This window comes from Monopterus albus, unplaced genomic scaffold, assembly GCF_001952655.1.
Source record: "Monopterus albus unplaced genomic scaffold, M_albus_1.0 scaffold46.1, whole genome shotgun sequence".
NCBI lineage: Eukaryota > Metazoa > Chordata > Actinopteri > Synbranchiformes > Synbranchidae > Monopterus > Monopterus albus.
The window spans coordinates 964,590-984,613 of record NW_018127926.1 but is presented as its reverse complement, the minus strand read 5'-3'; positions in this window follow the sequence as shown (position 1 = coordinate 984,613).

Genomic DNA, 20,024 nt, shown 5'->3' with positions numbered 1-20,024 from the left:
CCTCTGGGCTTGATCACCTGAACTCAACAACATCCGATAACATTAACATGCACTCAGTATTCATTTCCCCCCAAGTGTCTGTGTGTGTGTGTGTGTGTGTGTGTGTGTGTGTGTGTGCGCGCCTTTCTCTTATCCCCTTTTCCGTTCCTGTTATTTTTCTGTCCCTCAGTTGTTGGGAGGACAAACATACTGAGGGTAGAATTACCATGGAGATGCTCTCAGTCTAGCCAAAGGCCTAACAGAGGTATTAGTTTGATAGGATCTGTCGTATTCCATCACACACTGACAAATGCGCATGTATTGGCACTGGCATGCAGGCCTGCATGAACAAATGCACTGAAGCAAATGCACACACACACACACACACAAATACAATGACTGATTGTTCTTCCGTTATCTGATGTTTCAGCCAATGGCTTATTTCCAGTCCTCAGCAAGGGAATTGTCTCCAGAATGTTTGCAGTGAGAAAACTCATTCCGATGATCTGGGTCAGTAAAACAATGATATCCACCCAGTGGTCTGCCAGACAGATAAATACATTGCTTTCTGTGTCACTGAAATGAATATTCACAATCCAAATGCTTTACATTTTCAGCTCCATCAAATGTGTAAAGCTGTGTGCTTATGCAAAGCCATTCTTCTTTTGTCATGCTGAGCTATAAATTACTCTGTACCTCTCGTAAATCCATGGAACACCACTTGGAGGGAAATGGTTTCTGTTTTCTTCTGTAGCACTTTGACTTTGGGGAAATTGGTTTGCAAACAAAGACATGCATCAAAAATATCTAACTATTCCACAACAGAGGAATGGCTGAGTTTCTTTTTATCATATCCCTTGTGTATGTAAGAAAAGTTTGCCAACTATAGTACAAGGGGATGAATTCAAAAGCAGAGAAAAATAAGGTTTTATGAAACCATGCATACAATGCATTACAAACAAATTTAGCTAATCAATATGCATTAGACCCAAAGTCACATTTCAGTCACATTTTATTTCAGAATTACAACAGAATTTAGCAGAAAAGACTGGTTCCCTGTTTTTGATACATAATCTTGATTGCATTGAAATGTATTGGAAAAAAGGAATGCCTTTGCTCTGAATGCTGATGTAGCCATCTGCCAGTTTACATTTCCAGTGTTTGTTATGCTGGGAGAAATACTGAGGTGTGAGCAAATATTTACAGCATCTGTTCTTTCTCTGATACAGACAGCCCAAGTAAACACAGGTGTAAACCTGAGGACAAATTAGATGATTTAAAATCCCAATCCATAACGATAAAAGATGTCACTGAAATCTATCAGTTATAACTTCCAACACCCCATATGTCTGTGGAGATTCCTAGTTATCCAGGTCATGGTATATCTGAAGTGCTAAAAGTGTTTAATTACACAGGCAATTTAACATCAACACTGATTATGTCCTGCTGTGTGCTACATGTATGGAAGGGCAAATCTCAACAATGTCTGGACCTGATTCCGCAGACATAGTACAGAGTTCATATGTGAAAATGGGGTCATGTAACCTTAACAGCCCACATGATGTCAGGAGTGAACAGCATCAACAACTGACAGTTTCTCCTCAACTGCTCTGTACAAACATCATGTACTGTTTGGTCTCATCACAAACTATAGGACCAGTGTAGACATCAGACTGTAAATATCATACATCAAGATGGTTCATACAGTATCAGCTTACAAATCGACTGAGCCGGGTAGGAATGAACCTGTGAACATTTTCCCATTACCAGATAATCTGTGCTGACAATCAGTTCAGACCAAGCCTCTGATAAAGATTTCTCCTCCAACTGTCGGAATGAGCAACTCTGGTGTCTATAATCCTAACGTGTGTCCTTAGATTTATTGATTATATCTACAGTATCATATCCAATTCAGTCTGAAATGGGAAGTAGTTAAAGTAGATCAGATGGCAAAGATGATGGTGAAATATGTTTATATATAGAGAGAGAATATTGAATCTAGATTATGTATAAAGCATCAACTCAGTATTCTAAAGATGTTTTTAAAATATGTTTTACAATGTATTACTAACGTGCTAATGCATCAGAGCAATCAATACATTGCATGTGGCATGGTAACAAATTCTGCCATCTGTAAAAAAAAACAACCTAAACAAATATTATAGAGACTTTGCAGAGAGACTGAGATCATACCAATTATTTCAGTCAATTAATCCGATTATGGGGTCTAATCCTTCGATTCCTCCCACCTTGAAGCTTTCCTTCTTAATTATTCAGACCCTGCCCTTCTCATTCATGCCAACTTTTCATTGACCTAGTCCCTTTCTGAACTCATTCTGTTCCCATCCTTTTAATCTTCTGATTAATACTGTTGATCTTATAATTAAAATTTATAGATTCTAATATACTAGTAAATTAAGGGGTCAGATAGGGATCAATCATAGCGCATAAGAAAATGAGACATTGGATTATAAATTAAACCAATCTTGGCATATCCCTACAATGGTTTTATTAATTATTTATACTGAGGTAAGCTCAGAGTTGTCCTGTGTATCATAACCTTAATCATTTACAGAGTTAATAGAGCTATAAATAAAGCATATGTCCATTTAAAAGCGTGCGAAAGAAGGGCAGACCAGGAATGTGATTTACTTATATTTATAACCCTTTGGCCAAAACCAGGCACTGTTTCTTATATTTTTGCTGCTGCTGTCCAAGCCACTGGCTGAACATATGGATACAGTGTGACAACTAAGAAATTTATGGCAAAGGTCTTGTTAAACTTATAGATAAAGTGGTTTTACTGTGTTGACATCAACAAATGCACATTCTCTAGACAGCTGACGAATATACAGTATATAAAGGGTTTATTGGTGACTGTGTACTGGCGACCTGTCCAGGGTGTACCCCGCCTCTCGCCCGCAGCTGGCTGGGATTGGCTCCGGCCCCCCGTGACCCCGTTTGGGACTAAGCGGTTTAGAAAATGGATGGCTGGATGGATGGTGACTGTGTAGAGGCCAATGCAGATTGATGCCTGCAGGCTGTAGGAGGCCTGAGAGGGAGACATAGATACTGTATAGACTATGGAACTGTGTCAGGAAAAGTCTGCATTAAGTGATGCACTTTATGATTCTAAAAGGGAGAAGAGAGACCGTCAGACTCCAGCCAGGCTGCTTGATAGAAATGACACTTGGGTTTTAGTGCAGGCTTAAAAGAGACATTGTTTCTCCTTAATCAGTCACTGTGGAAGCCATTGTAAAACTCTAGAGATAGCTACCTGACTGTTGCTGTGTAATTATAGCCTTTGAAGGATTAAATGTGCTTTTAAGTGATCATGAGGACACACACAGGTTCAAGCATGTGTCCTGTTGCCAAATAGATTTCATGTGTCCGTGATGTTCTCTGTCTGTAAACTCTATTCAGATGCACCTTCAACTCAATATTTTCTAGTTACATCCTTCAAGAATATTTCAGTTTTTCTTCTCTCTCTCTCTCAAAAACCAAGTGCATGTTTGTTTATCACTAAATATATAACCTCCTGTTCTGTGCTGTTTATTTAATGAGTCTACTTTTTTTTTCTTCTCACCTTCTTCAGGTTTATTTTTCTAAGACAGATTTCTTTAGGTTTAGTTTTCATCAGTTGTCTTGAAATACACTTTTGACCTTTCTTTGAAGAATTCACTCAAAATAGTGAATAAAGTTCTTGTTGTCAAAAGTACCATCCTCAGATGAAGAACTCTGTACCCTCACTTTATTTTTTTTTTTCTGTCTTTCATGTTGCACTGAGTAAGGTCATCTTTTATTCTCTTCACTTTCTACAACTCTGAAGTCTGGACTCACTGTAAAGAGGATATGAAACACTATGGGGGCTATAGGTGGGCACAACATGTACTTTTACAGACTGTACTTTTAAATGTTAGATGTGGACATATCCTAATTTGCCATATTTTTTCATTATTAAAAAAAGATTGGGTTGGGTAGTTGCTGTTTGTTTCTAGCGGCACGGCTGTTGGTTGGCTGTCTGTTGGCTGATTCACTGTTTTGGTTGAAATATCTCAACAACTATTTAATGGACTGACATGAAATTTGTTAAGAATATCTATGGTGCCCAGAGAATTGATTGTAATTACTTAATGATCTCATAATTTTTCCTCTACTGCAGGCAGCATGTTAAATGTTTACTTCCCCAGTTAAATATCCCTATATTTACAACATGGATAACTACCAGAATGTTCACATTCATGGTTTTGAAAGGTTCACATTTATGATCTCTGTTTTGTGTTTTTCTCTGTTCTGGTCTTGTTGTGCTGAGGGTTCACATTCACATTTGTAAATGACATGTATCCCACTCTGGTGTGAATGCTAAGGCCTAAGTTTTGCAGATTTAACTAAAATATGAGCTGCATATAAGATTAACAACATTATTAGTGTGATGGTCAAATTCCTCAAAGACCGCTTGGTTACAATATGTTCCTTCCAGTTTGACTTGAACAGAACCTTTTCCTGATCTCAGGAGTCAGGTTGTGAGCAGCACATTAGCAGAGCAGTAGTAGCTTTAGTGCGAATGTGTACTTGTATGGAATGCGTTCAGGCATTGTATTGAGTTGTAGGTCACCCACATATTGGATGCACTCAGAGTCCAATGTACAATCATTGTACTTCCATGTGTAAATTGCTGGGAAATAGACTTGGTGCATTAAAAATATACAGATGAATTGGTTAAAATCAGAGAGTACTGTATCTGTTCTGTCAGATTTGCATGAGAAGGACTAAAACTAGACTAATACTGTGAATAACTATTACGAATTTGCAGACAAGATCACATTAGCTATTGTTTCTTCACTGTCATAAAAGAAGATGTATATCAGCCTTAATTCCTCTTGTGCTCCTCCATTTCTCATCTAAGCCTAATTAGAGATGGCCCTAACATGTTACATCCAAAGTATCTTGTGGTGGACTCCTCCATGAGCCAGTCACGTCCTCTGCCTTCTCTTGGGTTTGAGGATGTATTGTTGAAGAGAAAAATCACTGACATCAACCTGATTCCTGGTCTTGCAACCCGTGATTGTCTGAATTACCTGCCACATATGTCTAGTGTCTCCTGTGTTACTAAGGTGCCCATATATCTTTACAGCATAGTTTTGCTTCGCTGATATCTCAGGACAGAGTTGTCCTACAAAAGGTAGCCTTGTACCCCAATGTGAATGCTGCACCATAAGTCTTCAGTAGCAAGTGGACCCCAGCTGTCTTTGATGGGTTTTGATTGCCTCATGCAGTGAAAGTTTTAATAACAGTGACATCCTCTGTGCACTTTGCTATATAACTGGTCGCTGCCTCTGCATACTCCTCAGTGTCAGTGTGGTGGTCACTAGAGGCTGCTGTCATGAATATATTCCAGTCAGTGCACAAAAAAGTCCTGCATTGATAAGGTTGCTCTCTCTGGCTAAATCCTGATGTGTTTTTTCTGAATCGTATAAGTGGTGGTCTGTATGCTGGTCTGTTAACAAAACAGAGATGTGGTCAGAGTAACGCAGATGTGGGCAGGGTGTTGCCTTGTATGCCTCAAGGGTGCTGGTATAAACTGGGTCTGGTGTGTTCTCTTCCCTGGTTTTAAAATTCACATATTGCCGGAATTTGGGGAACACAGTCTTTAGATTGGTGTGGTAAAAATCCACACCCACTGTCAGAGCATACAACCTGTAGCTCATGGATGGCGTCATGTAGGCCCCACAGAGCTTCTCTAGCTTTGGCATTCATGCTGGTGAGTATATAAACAGCCACCACTAAAACAATGGTGCATTCCCTCAGCAGATAGAGTGGCCAGCATTTCACAATGAGGAATTCTAGTTGCGGTGAACAATATTTAACAGCGACTATAGTATTCACACACCAGGCTTTGTTGACAAAGACACACAGTACCTCTCCACAGTTTTTACCAGAACTGGCTGCCTCTCTGTCTGCTTGGCACAGTGTTAGTCCCTCAAGCTGAATCGCTGTGTCTGGGATGTTGTCACGTAGCCAAAATTCAATAAATACAAACACACAGCAGTCCCTCATCTCCTTGGGTGTTTCTCTCAGAAAATGCAGCTCCAGCTTGTTATCAAGGGAGCAGACGTTTGAGAGTAGAATAGACGGTCCTGCCGGTGTGGTGGGCTAGCTCTTAGTCTAGCGTGGATCCCAGCTTTCGTTCCCTTTCTCTGCTTTCTCTCACCGCACTTACACTTCCTGCTCCCTTGGGCAGGATTTGACTCCATAGTTGCTAACAGTCCAAAGTGGCATAACTCCTTCATGTCACACCAAACCTCCAGCGTAGCTTGCTTTGGTGTTAAGTAGCATGCTCCGATCATAAGTTATACATAAAGGATGGTTGTGACATGTACTTTGCTTCGATCCCTAAGGGACAACTGCATCTTTCCACACTATCATCTCCATAGCAACAGTGTCAGCAATAACCATGGAAATACATTAGACTTGATAAGGTGAGACTGCTTTTTATGGCCCTCAGCTGTAGAACACCTTCCGCTTAAATATTAGAATAGAGAATGTGAAGGTGGAATCACACCATCTTGACTTCTGGGTAAATGTGCCATGTTTGGACCATCATGCTCTTTAGCCATCACACAGATATACACTACATATATCTATAAGCTAAAATACTATCTCATAGAGCTACATACAGTAACAGATGCTTCAACCACATCCATTGTCCACTTTATTGTTCAGACTAGGATCTCTAGGCCTGCTCCAGGTTAGCTACAGTCAGCTAAAGTTATTCATCTTAAATTACCATAGTCAGTAAAGTGTGATGTACACAATTTTATCCAAACTAAACAAGAATGTATGCAAGTAAATACAACAGGTAAATGGCACCGGTCCCAACATTCAACACGGCGTAACATACCTTCATGTTCTCTATAGCAACCTCTCTTTGTAATTTTAAAAATAAATTTAAGATCTACATAATTTGGCTTTTTATTTGAGATAATTATCAATTTTATTTAGTTTTTTAGTTTAATCATTTTTAATCTGATTTATAAAGCACTTTGGGCTACATCTTTGCATGAAAGCTGCTATACAAATCAAATTATTATTATTAATTCTGCATAGCTCTACACATCTGCAGGCATATAAAACTGAAACTGAACTATGACAGCTCTTCCCTTGAAAATTATACAGTTTTACTATAATCCAATATGCTTAGGCTATGGAAACACTGCATTGTTGTATGGCTGGCATCTGGTATAATAAATTATATTCTGAGTGTGTGAAATGCACTTAGAAATTGAATTCAAAAAGCAGTTCTTTTCTTGTCTAAATAGACTTGTTTGTGTGTGGATCTCGCAATGGGAAACCATATGTCAAGCGTTTCAGTTTTAAGGGACAAGTTACTTTATACTACATTTTATTTGGCATTTTATTTTCACATCTGTCATGTTCTGTGAAAGAAAAGCAATAACAAATAATAGTGGCACAGAAATACCAGGTAAAATATAACATTCAGTGAAAGAACACCCAATATTATGCAAGAATAATTCAGCTCTTAAGAACAATCTGTTCCAAGTTACGTGACAGGTGATGCACCTACATTCTTACTGAGGAGCTTAATAGTAAGGCTTGGGGAAATTATACAAAGGAGTAATCTAAACCAACAACTTATGTAGACTATTCCTTTTTTAACGCATGTTAACACACTATTAGTGTAAAACTGAACCAGCCTAATGACTATAATAGACTTATGAACGTTTTAATGAAATGGTTCATTATCTTGAATGTAAACATAAGAAAATGATTTACATCTGAGAAGCTTAAATGATTTGTGATGAACTTGGCCCATCAGCAAATACTGTGGTAGCTGTGACCACTAGATCTGCATACATACTTTTTTGAGTGTTTGCCAAAAATTGCTATCTAATTGTTAGAAATGGAATAGAAATTACTCCTTTGTCGATTCAGGTTGTGTCAGGTTCCTATGCACAGGAAGTATAGGACAGCTCCGGAATACAGTAATATAGAAATAGCATTTATGGAGAAATGAGAAGTTTCATGTGGTATTGTATATACTGTATATTGCTTTTTGTAATTTTATTTTGTTTTTTGTATGTGCACATGCTTTTTCTAAACAAAGCTGTCCAGTGTGTGTGTGTGTGTGTGTGTGTTTGTGTGTGTGGATGTGGGTGTGTGTGCTCTGGCACACTAGTCACTGTTAGCACAGCTGTCCAATCCAAAGAAACGCAGGAGGCGGGACACAGGTGTCACATCAACAGCGGACCACATTTGTAATTATCGGACTGTGTTTATCTCATTGGCAGTGTGTCATTTGTCTGAGGGCTTGTGTGTGTGCATATGTGAGTCCCTCTGTGTTAAAGGAAATTCAAAGAGAGAAAAGTGAAAGTGACCAGAAGAAATGTGAGACAAAAGAAAAGCAGAAGCAGAAAAAATAGATGACTTAAGACACTTGTGGCTCATAATTACCCTGCAGACAACAATGATTATTGCCCCCCTTGAGGTATGGAGGTCCCATCTGATGACAAGATTATTTCTTAAGGGGCTATTAATGTGCCCTCCCACTCTTGGCAGGGATATTTGTTCCTGCGCCTCCAGACTCTGACATTACCCCCAGAGGGTTATTATGAACTAAGGCTTGTCACAGGATGTCAGCCCACAGAGTGTTATCATTATTATAGACCTTTGTCCTTGTGCTGTTTATGAACGTCCATCCCCAAAGGCTTATGGTGAGGCATTTGATGCAGATAAAGGTCATAATCCAGCAATTTAGTAGAAATCAGTTATTCATAGAGTTTTGAAATGGTTATGTAAAAGAGGGTATGTCATCATTAAATTCTCACTGTTTTGTCCCTTTTTTACCTCTTCTCACCCAGAACATGTTAAAAAGTCATCTCACACATTTTAAATTGAACAGAAAACCATTATATCAAACAGCCCTGTTCAAGGATACTCAGCAGCACCCAGAGCAGTTAGAGGTGACATATTTGGTGAAAGTGTAGTGACCCTGGGCAAGTATGTTATTTATCCATGACTCTCATTCATTATTTCTGAACAAATTACTGAAACTATTTTTTTCACACCATGTAACACCATGTACCTTCACCTTTTCTGGTCTGTTTGGAGTGTTCACACCCACACAGACAATTGTATTTTAAGCTTTCATTTTATCACAGAACTGCTCAACTTGCTCTGCCATTTTTGAGCACTTTCATTTGCCATTGTGAGTTACCACAGCATTACCTTGAATCTGTTTTTACACATCCATTAAACCTGGAGCGCCCTTCCACCTTTGGTACATTAAGTCTGTTAGATTTACTCTGGCAGGTATTCAGTGACCTCATCACGACCACAGACTCTCTGACGTTTCCCTCGCTCCTAGCAATCGGTGGTTATCTACTTTCTCTCTTCTCATCATGGAATGTTCCGATGCTCAATTCACCTCTCCTCACCAACAGGTGTCACAGCAGAATGAACTGCAGGAACTGAGTACAGCGAGACAGCGAAGGAGAGACTGCAGGTGTGTGAGAGAAAGATTGTGTTCCCAGTTGGAGGTGTGCATATGTGTGTGTGTGTGTGTGTGTGTGTGTTGTTTGTGCATATGGACTTGTGTGTATGTATTTCTGTGTCAAAGGTTGACGTGTGTGTGTGTGTGTGTGTGTGTGCACTGAAGGCTATGTAAAAGGTTTTTTATATAATAATATATAAACAACTGTCCAACCACCTACCTCCCAAACCCTGCTGAGACAAATGGAAATTTAAACCAGCCACTTCAGAGAGCTGAATTTTCTACCCAGTCGCATGTTCTCACTTTCCCTGGCTGTAGCTAACAAGGTAATTGACAGGGTGATATGAACACTATTTCCATTCTGGCATTTCCTAATGTTAAACACCTGAGTAATCAACAAGCTGCCTGCCTTCCTGTTTGTGTCCCTCGCTTCCTCCCTCCCCTCTACACCTCTGCTTGCTCGCTCTCTCTGTGTCTTCTAGCGTTCATTTAACACGTCTGTATTGGATTTCCTAATGCCTACAGCCAACCAAGTGGCTTGTGTTGCTCACATCTGGACCACTTTTTTTACAGACAAGCCCAATTTGTGTTTGCGTATATCTGTGCACCTGCCAGCGTAAGAAAGAAGGGAATGAAACTATTACTGTGTGTTTATGTGTCTGTGACGGTGTGTGTCCTTACTGTTGTATTACACGGACAAGTTCAGTTTGTGTCAGAGGAATGAAAATGAAATCAGAGCACATCACCTAGAGTGACTATGCATAAGTATGTTTACTTTTTGTTGTGTTAAGAGGGAAGCAAGGCAAACATACACATGCCAAAATGGGAACTGGGAGGTGTGCACGCAGAGGAAAGGTTAACCTTGAATGATACTCAATTCACCACATTAATGCCATGTTAAGTTATATTAGTAATATTAAAAGGTTTTAAAATAATACAAAATCTTCATACATCTCTATGATTTAACAGATACTGAAATAAATTAGGGGTATTGTATATGTTTCCTCTGAGTATTAGTGGGTAACCTTTCACTTTTCAGCAGTTTATTTGTCAGGATTAATTATCCTACAGTTTGTTTATTCATACTAATTACTGGGAATCAGGATTTGGGGGAGGGGGTAATTCCAATGTGCTTTTTTTTCTCCCTTGCCTGCCAAACTGTCAACCCATTTGACATTTGATATCTGCAAAAATGAGGCATCAAGAATCCTCATAACTTTGCTAAAAGGAACTGAACTGCTCCACAGGAAATGTTCTCTTTTTTGATGTTTGTAGATTAGAGAGGGAGTACGTTATTAATGAGTGAGATTACACCCCGCCGTCGCTAACTGGATTATGGTTTAATACTGCTCAATTTTCCTGTGCTCTCAAGCTTTACTCCTCTTTTTCTCTTGCTTCTGTCTCTTAATTTCTTTCCTCTCTCCTCTCATCTCTGTTCACCCTGAGAGTGTGTTCCAGTGCTGCGTGCATCTGTTTGTAAAGCTGTTTTCAGTGCAGCTATCAGGTTCCAGAAACGACAAGGATCGCAATCAAATGTGAGCCTGGGGACACACACAAAAGTCTGCACACATAAAGAGTAAGCAGAGTGAACAATGTGTCAACACTGAGTTAATGATAGATAATTTAAAAAAAATATGCTAATGGACCAGCAGGAGGTAGAGAATGAGTGTTCCACCATCAGAAGTGGAGAAAAGTTTAAAGCACCCTATTTTGACAACGCAATTACTTCTAGCTGGGATATTACTTTGAGTTTTACTGATTAACACCATTAGAAGAAAAACTGAAAACCAAAGAAGTCTTGAGAATGTGGAAAGAAATGGGAGATTGTCGCTAGCAGCTTTTGTAGTGTGGAGACAGGGGGAAGCACTAGCTTGTACCATTTGGCAGAGAACAGACATAAAAGGAGTATGAAACAAAGACAGAATGACAGTGACTATGAAAGAGCTTGAGAAAAAACTGACAGACTGGGGATAGAAGCAATACTTAAGCCTGTATCTGTAGCATTCTGCTTTTTCACTAATTGGGGATGCCCTTTCCATCTTCTTCCCTCATCTCCCCCACCCCTCTCTTCTCATTTACTTTTGTAGTTCTCCCTCATTTTTTTTAACTGTGGCTATACTCCTGCTCATTTCTCTCCACTCTGATTAGCTTTTTTCTTCCTTTTTCGCCTCTCTATCCACTGCAGTAAAGGAGATTACAGCACTGGTTTAGGAAAACAATAGGCCCAACACAGGGATTAAGCGGCCAGAACCAAACTAAATCAAACATTTTGCTGATGGGGGTGCCACAGTAATCCTCTCATTTTATTATTGTTTTTCCTCTTGTCTTCCCCCCCCACATTTGTCTAGAGCTCTCTATTCTCTTTATTATTTCTTTAATCAGGGCTTTGTTTTTAAGGTGGGGTTCACCAGCAGTGCTCCTCTCATATTAAGCATGTTTAATTGGCTTTAAACTACTAGTAAGTAGTTTGTTTGCTTGATGGGTAATGGAGGAGGGTTAAATGTAAGCTCAGTGCAAAATACCCATCATGATGACTGTTTCTTAAAAGCATAGTGGGTGGAATTAATCACTGTGTAACGAAGACATGTTCTTGTTCAATGAGTGAATGGGTAAAAAACTCTTAACTCTCTCAGAGAACACATTAAAATGACTCTGGTTAAATCAACCAAGAATAGAGAGGAGATAAAAAGAAGGAAGCAGATGAAGAGATACTTGTAGCGGTCATGCCTGGGTTGGTATAAAGTGGCACTAAATAGACAGTAGTGTTGATAGAAATGAGAGAGGACATTAGTTAATAGTGACTGAACTCTCCAGAGACCTGGGTTGCTGCGGCTTCTACATGATGCCTGGGAACTCATCTGGTATCACTCAGTTATCATCAGTATGTAGAGCCAAAATGGCCTCCATGAAAGAAGACAGATGGTTACCAGATTGGACCATACAGTAGTCCCCAAATGCACTGGAAAGAGAACGGCACAGAGTGGGACACATTTGGAAAAAGGAAAAAAAAAAAAGCAAAACTGTTGGTTTTAATTTACATGTTGAGATTTAGATTTACATGGGAGCCAAGTATGCATGTGGTTTGGAATATATCGCATATTTAGACAAAAAAAGAGATGAAGAGGAAAAAAGACCAAAGCCAAATTAATGTCCAAAAGATGCAAAAAATTAACGAAAGGATCAGAACAAAGGTAAACTACAGTTATGGTTTTGTAGTTGTATGCCTCCACTAACCAGTTAAATTTGTGGCAATGGGACAAACATGAGGCCACTATGATTTTTGACTACCAAAACTTACTTAGTGCCTCCTTGAATTTAAGTGGACGTTTCTGCCAACTGTAAACAAATTTCCTCAAGGTGTTCCAGAGATATCGCATTCACAAGAATGGATGAATGGACAACCTGAAAACGAAATGCCTCCGGTCATGGCTAAGGCTGGCTCAGAGGCATACAAACCAAAGTCATAAAAAGAGATACGAAATCATATGATGTAGGTCGTGAGTGTGGAGAAGAGGAAGAACAAAGCCAATGAGTAGATAAAGAAGAAAGTCAGGCCTCAAAATCACCCCAGGCCACTGTGTGAAGGCTTACTGTAAATGTATACCTTGTAAATGGAAGGGTGAAACAGCTCCCCCTCTCTGTCCTTTGTCCCCTTAATAGACACACTCTAAAGAGTGCTCCTCTCTTTCTCTTCCCACCCTCTGTCTCTGTACTCTATTCATCTTTCTCCTCCTAGGTAGGGGAATGACATGCAAAGAGGATGCTATAGCCACTGCTCTGCATGTGCTATGATAACAAGGTGTCAGGACTCCTTTGGGGTAGATTTGCACTACTGGAGATTTGACTGCTCATCGGATAACATCATCAGATAAGAAAAAATACGGCGGTGGAGGGGAGACAAGAAAGGGAAGAGAGATGGCCATAGACAAATTCAAGCTAGAATACCAAGAAGCATAGGGACACATGGACATGTGTGCATTACATCATGCATATGCTGTGCAGGTTTGACAGATGAAAAATACTTATAAATAGAATGTGAAAACATACATGTATTCACTTTATTAGGTACACCTGTACAATTGTATACAATTCAATGCAACATTTCCACCTTAATATCTGTGTTTATGAAGAAATGTTTCAGTTTTGGTGAAATTGTCAGAAATGTATAAATTCAATTATGTTTATCTTTGAGGTTATATGTAAAGGTGGCATTGTACTGGACTACATTATATTCAGAGGTGTTCCTAATATTCTGACCCTCTCATGTATGTAGCTGGGAAGGACAAAAAAATAGAGACACCTCTGAACAGGGATTACACAAACAAGATATTAATTAGATGCTCATTAGGACTCTTTTGAGGTGCTGATGATTTTGTTAACTTTTGAGCGAACCAGTCGAGCTGTCTTGCACTATTTTCAGAGAGAGGGACTTAGTGCAGCTTAGTTCATCAGTACACACGTATGTGTTGAATGTTGAGCAATCAGGGAGTGTACTGTTTCTTTAAATCATGATAGATGATATGCTATCATTTTTGTTGTCTTCCATTTTAATAAATTTCTCTAGACAGAGTGGGTGATATAAAGAAAACTCACCTGGGAGCATCCCATGAGGCATTCAGACAGCTGTTCATTTACAAGATAGATTACAGCTTCATTTACAAACTGTAATTAATACACCCAGATTCCCAAATGTGGCAGAGAGGGACAAGAATAGTTTATAACAGTAAAACACTCTGCATCCTGGCAGGTGGGAAAATCATCCTTATTTTAATGTGCATATAATAAAAGTTTATCTTTACTTTGACTATGTGTCAAAATGAGGAACATTTCAGGGAAAGTTATGTTTAGTATAATTAAGGGAATAGGTGTCTCATTTTCTTACAGCGACAAGACAGAAAGATAGATTTTGCCCTTGGCTCTGACAAATTTGCCTAAGAGAAAAAGCTGTGGATGAAAATTACCAAGAATCCATGAATATGTGGAGCATAGAGAGCAAGGTATGGAGGGGTAAGGGTAGGGGGATTTTACCAGTAAACAGGATAAGTGACTGAAAGTCTTGACAGAAGATGACAGAAATAAAAAAAAAAGGCTTTGATGTGTCGTATAGATACATTTGAGTAAACAAATGATTATCATGCACAGTGGATACAATAATTGAAAGGCACACATATACATTAGTTTTTATCATATATTATGTGTATTTTTGCTTTTATGTTGCCAAGTGTGGGGACACTGTATTACCTTGTCTTATTTTTCTGAGAAGCAGCAATCACACAGCCTGCTTCAGAATACCTTGAAAGGTACTGCAAAAACAGATTTACTGCACTGACTGGAGGGCATTTTGTCCTTTTAAACTTGAAACGCAAATTTTACATTGTGGCACCTGGCTGAAAAGTATAGATCACTGCTTACCCTGAAACAAGATAACTGTGATTAATATAGGTGGCTATGGACTGACTGATCATTGTATTACTCTGCTTTGACCATGTACGGTGCAAGCAGTACTGTGGCCACTTCTTTTTTAAGACTTCATATTTATCCTCTTTATATGTGGACTAGGCAGTGTTGTAGTCAAGTCACTAAACCTTGAGTCCAAGTCAAGCCTCGAGTCCTCAGTGTCTGAGTATGAGACAAGTCAAAGTCACCAAAGAATGGTCCGAGTTAAGTCTGAATCGAGTCCCTGTTACCCAAGAGTCAAGTCCGAGTCAAGTCCCAGTTACCTGAGACTCGAGTCTCGGTTACCAGAGTCCAAGTCATCGAGGTCTACATTAATGTGCTCATTAGCACACACACACACACATCCTACTTAGAATTAAACAGTGTGAATATCAGTGTCAGTATTTTATATCCCAATTATTATAGCCTGTTACAAAGTCTGAGTTCTTGGCTCCAACTTACGAGTCCAAATGCAGTCAATGCTTGAGTCTGAGTCCGAGTGCGAGTCCGAATTATCAGTGCTTAAGTCCAAGTGGAGTCATGAGACCTGAAGATCAGGACTCAAGTTTGACTCAATCAAGTCCTAGATTGAGGTACTACAACACTGGGACTAGGCTATCCAATTATCTTGAGCCAGGCATAATTATATGATATTGCCATAAAAGGATTAAAGTTGGTACTGAAAATATAATGAAAACATAAGACATTGTCCAGTATGCATCTGCACATACAATACCCATACACAGGTGCACCCAGCAAGGACTGACGTCAACAACAGTGGGTCTGTAACAATAACCATGTCCCTCAGAGTTAACAGAATATGTTGAGAAGAAGGTAGCCAACAACAATATTGCAGTGTGCTTAGAGGGGAAGGTCAGGCTGGCTCTTCGCTCTCCACTCTGTGGTACTGATAAGAAAATGTCAAGCATGTCATTCAATCATATAGCTAGCTATCATTTAGTAATCATTCCTCTTCAACGCCCGACAGAGGCAGAAATAAAGGAGGAGGGAGAGCAACAAAGGAAGAGAAAGAGAGATTAAAATGAGAAATGAAGGAATAGAGACAGACAGAAGGGGCTGAGCAACAAACTGCTATTGGTAACTGAGGCATGTATGGCTTTGACTGAAGACAATAAGCCCAGATGGCAACTTTTCCTTTGTTGAGTTTGATGGATATTTCAAATTCAACATCAAGGCTGAGAAAATTATTGTATCACCTATAACTGAACATTAGCCATAATTTACCTTATGCTTCCCCCTGTACATTTTTGTGGTTTTTGTAAGAGTCTCTTGTGCTAAATACTGCCATACTTATGGTCACATGGGGTTTTTGAAAATCATTTAGTGGAATGTAGAGGTCAAATGAATAGCCTTGAAATTGCTGCCCATCTGGCATGATAGACCTCATATGTAGCCTGGTCAGTGTGTTTGTTGGATAGATTGTATTACTTCATTATGTATAGTCTTGAGGGGTGAATGATTTGAATGAGCAGATTAGATGCTTTTTATTTACCTAGATAGACAGTTTCACACTTTGTTACTATTCTGTAAACACCAATGTTACTATTCTGCATTTATCAGCAGGTCTTAGAAATGTCTTACTTTGGATGGGTTTTTGTTTGTCTACTGAGATCCTCCCAGTGGTGCCAGACTCAGAACTGGTCATGGTTTGATCACGAGGAACCCACCAATCCACTGGATCTCAATCCGTAAACCTGCATTTTCAAAATAAATTGCTCAAGCAGTGGCAGATTAACAGTCTAAGATAACTTTGTTTGCTTTCACAGACTAAGGCCTGCTGGGTCTCATGCATGTCAAGACATTCCTGTTCAGGGATGCAAAAATCAGGGAGGACAGAATGGAAATTTATACAAATACTCTCAGCGCCTGATTTACCAGGTGACAGAGGGAACTGACACTGAAGTGTAATGTAAGAAGAAGGCAGGCGTAAAATTTGCACCCTTGCTGTCCTCGTTGGCAGCTAGAAAAGAATGTGAGGGACTTATACAGGCTTTCAGCTCAAGACATGCTTCAGTTACTTAACTAAATAAAAGATGTTTTGACTGGCAAGAGACTACGCAATTGCCACTCTGAAATGTGTTTTTTGATTTCTTCAAACATATTAAAGTTTGGTCGCTGTAAATTTCTTTTACACTTCCTCTAAGTTTACACATGCACAACAGCCTTTAGACAGCAGGTCCAAAGGGGAGGTGTACTGTGGCTGTGTTCATTTACATTATCAGTGTTGGTAAATACACTGCAAATAAAAAAATGTGGTGCCACAATATTTCCCGCGCCTTGACGGTAATTTGTGACAGGTACAGTAAATGTCCCCCTAGGTGCTCTATCATCTTGAGATAGGATGCAGTCTTAGGATAACCAGAAGACACCATTTCCATTAATCACACTGACTAGCAAGAAGGTAAAGGACAAATGATAAATCTTGGATAATAGCTGAATGAATAAAGAAATATATAATTTATAATAATTTCAGGACTTTCATAGAAATTAACCAAACAAAGTGAATATTATAATAGCACTATTATCGTAATGCACAGTTTGAATTGAGTTTCAAAAATAGATCTTTTTTCCTTTAAAACTTTTGTCTCCTGCATAAGGGAAAGATGAACTGCTTGCACTGACTGGTCTATCACTCAGTATGCTTACTGTAGGCTAATTTAGCTTGAGATACCCATGCCAGCTCATTCAGTGAAGATGAGGCATAATAAATCCAACAAAGAATATGTTTCAAACCAAGGGCAGCGATTATAAATAAATAACATAGGAATATGTTGCATCACATTAGGCGGAAACAGTCAAAGAACTACATATCCCCAACTGCAATTTAATTACTGTGAGAGCTGGAGGGAAGATAAAGATTTCATTATAATTGTATTTCCACAGCATCCGGTATCGGAAGGTCAGATGTAGATTGGCACCAGTGTTCCGGTTTATCTCCCCCACTGTAATGCGACTGTTCCGGAATAAAAGGAAAGAACATACCCAAATAGTGTAAAGGAGACAGATAAAGGGGTGGATAGGGTTTGGATAACACACTGGGGAGGAAGCAAGACAGAGGCCTGGCGCCAAGGGACAATACACTCTTGGCGGTGCAGCCGACATTTGATGCCAGTGTCTGCTGTCTCATACATAATAACTTGGCTGTTGTTATTCTTTTGTTCTCTTTCTTACAGTTGACAGCATTAACAATTTTAGAAAATTATTTCAAAATAATAATGTCTCTTTTCTATTACTACAAAGAAAAAAATACTCTTGCTGCAGTAAACAGCTGTGTGAATGTGTGTGCATGTGCTTGTACAGGTCTGAGAGTTGTTATGCTATATGTATGTACTGTAGAAGTTTCATAACTCAAATGCAAATGAACCTGAAAATGTACCTTTTATCTCTTTTCAGTTTTTCTTTATCTTTTTCTGCTCACCTACTTCTCATACCCTTTTATTTTATTATTATTATTTATTTTATTTTATTTATTTTTTATCTATTTTATTTTGGTGATGAGTAAATATTACACACATTATTCAATTATAAAAATGTGGATGGTTTGGAAGCTGGTTGTATAAGTATAGATAACCAATGTACATAATAAGTATAATCATTTTGGCAGCCACACTCCAGTGATTTTTGCAGTACCTACAGTTACCTTAGCAGAACATGCAGTATGCCCAGTGGTTTCCAAAGAAATTTATTTGGCACGTTGCGACTGTATTGTAGACAGGGAACTCTAGTCCTAATCAGGATAGAAACATGCCAGGGGTGATCCAGTGCTAACCTTCCAATGTGGCTGACTTACAACAATTCTGCCAAGATGAGTGGGCCAAAATTCCTCCACAGCGCTGTGGAAGACTCATGGCAAGTTATCGAAAACGCTTGATTGCAGTTGTTGCTGCTAAGGGTGGCCCAACCAGTTATTAGGTTTAGGGGGCAAACACTTGTTCACACAGGGCTTTGTAGTTTTGGATTTTGTTTTCCCTTAATAATAAAAACCTTCATTTAAAAACTGCATGATGTGTTTACTTGTGTTATCGTTGACTAATATTTAAATTTGTTTGATGATCTGAAACATTACAGTGTGACAAACATGCAAAAAGATAAGAAATCAGTAAGGGGGCAAATACTTTTTCACACCACTGTAACTGTGGTCCCTGCCTGAGTTATAACAGTCTCTTTGACATCTAATATCTTTGACTGTAATTGGTGCACTATTATATAATTATTTACCTACAAATAGGAAAAGAAAAAAACATTTGTAAAATTGGTGTTTGTTCCATTTATTGTCTCAAAGCAGATTAATAATTTCAAGAGTGAAAGGGAATAGGTGACTGTGAGGTAATACTTTCCATTTTACTCTTACAAACACTGAATGCCCAGAAAGCGTGACAAGGCCAAAGGAGAGGAAATTGTAATTGGGATATAGGTAATAAAATATAAGCATCATCAAAGGACTTTGTATAAAAATCATGTACTGTATGCCATCCTTTTATCTTTGTGTATATACAATACATCAGCGAGACAGTGCCTCCCTACACATCCATACATGGTATATATAGTATACATGACTGTGAAGTACAATACTAGGTGGCAAAATTGCATATGTTCCCTCTGGCAAGCCCTAAAAGTAGAAAGGAGGGGAATTCCAGACAGGGAAGAAAAGAACAATTTTGAAGGTAGAAAGTGACAATGAGAAACATGGCTGAATCATTACAGTACATTAAAGTCAATGTTTAATTACAACCCAGATTCATTCTCTGCCTCTGTAGTATATTGCATTGGCAATAATGAACTATTGATTGGACAAGCCTATGATAAACAAATATTATCATAATGGTAGGATAACCAACGGTGTAATAAAGGTACAGGTGTGTATTTCATCTGAACATACCATACAGTAAATCCTCAAACAAAATCTAATTCCTGACCCAGTGACTGAGTCAAAGATAATAGCCAGAATCTAAAGTTAGGGAATTGAAGTGAAAAACAAAACTACTGTTGCATGCATAGAAGTTGCTTGAATGGTAAATCCACCATAATATACATTTCCACAGTGTTTTTAAATATCAACAAATACTGACATAATGCA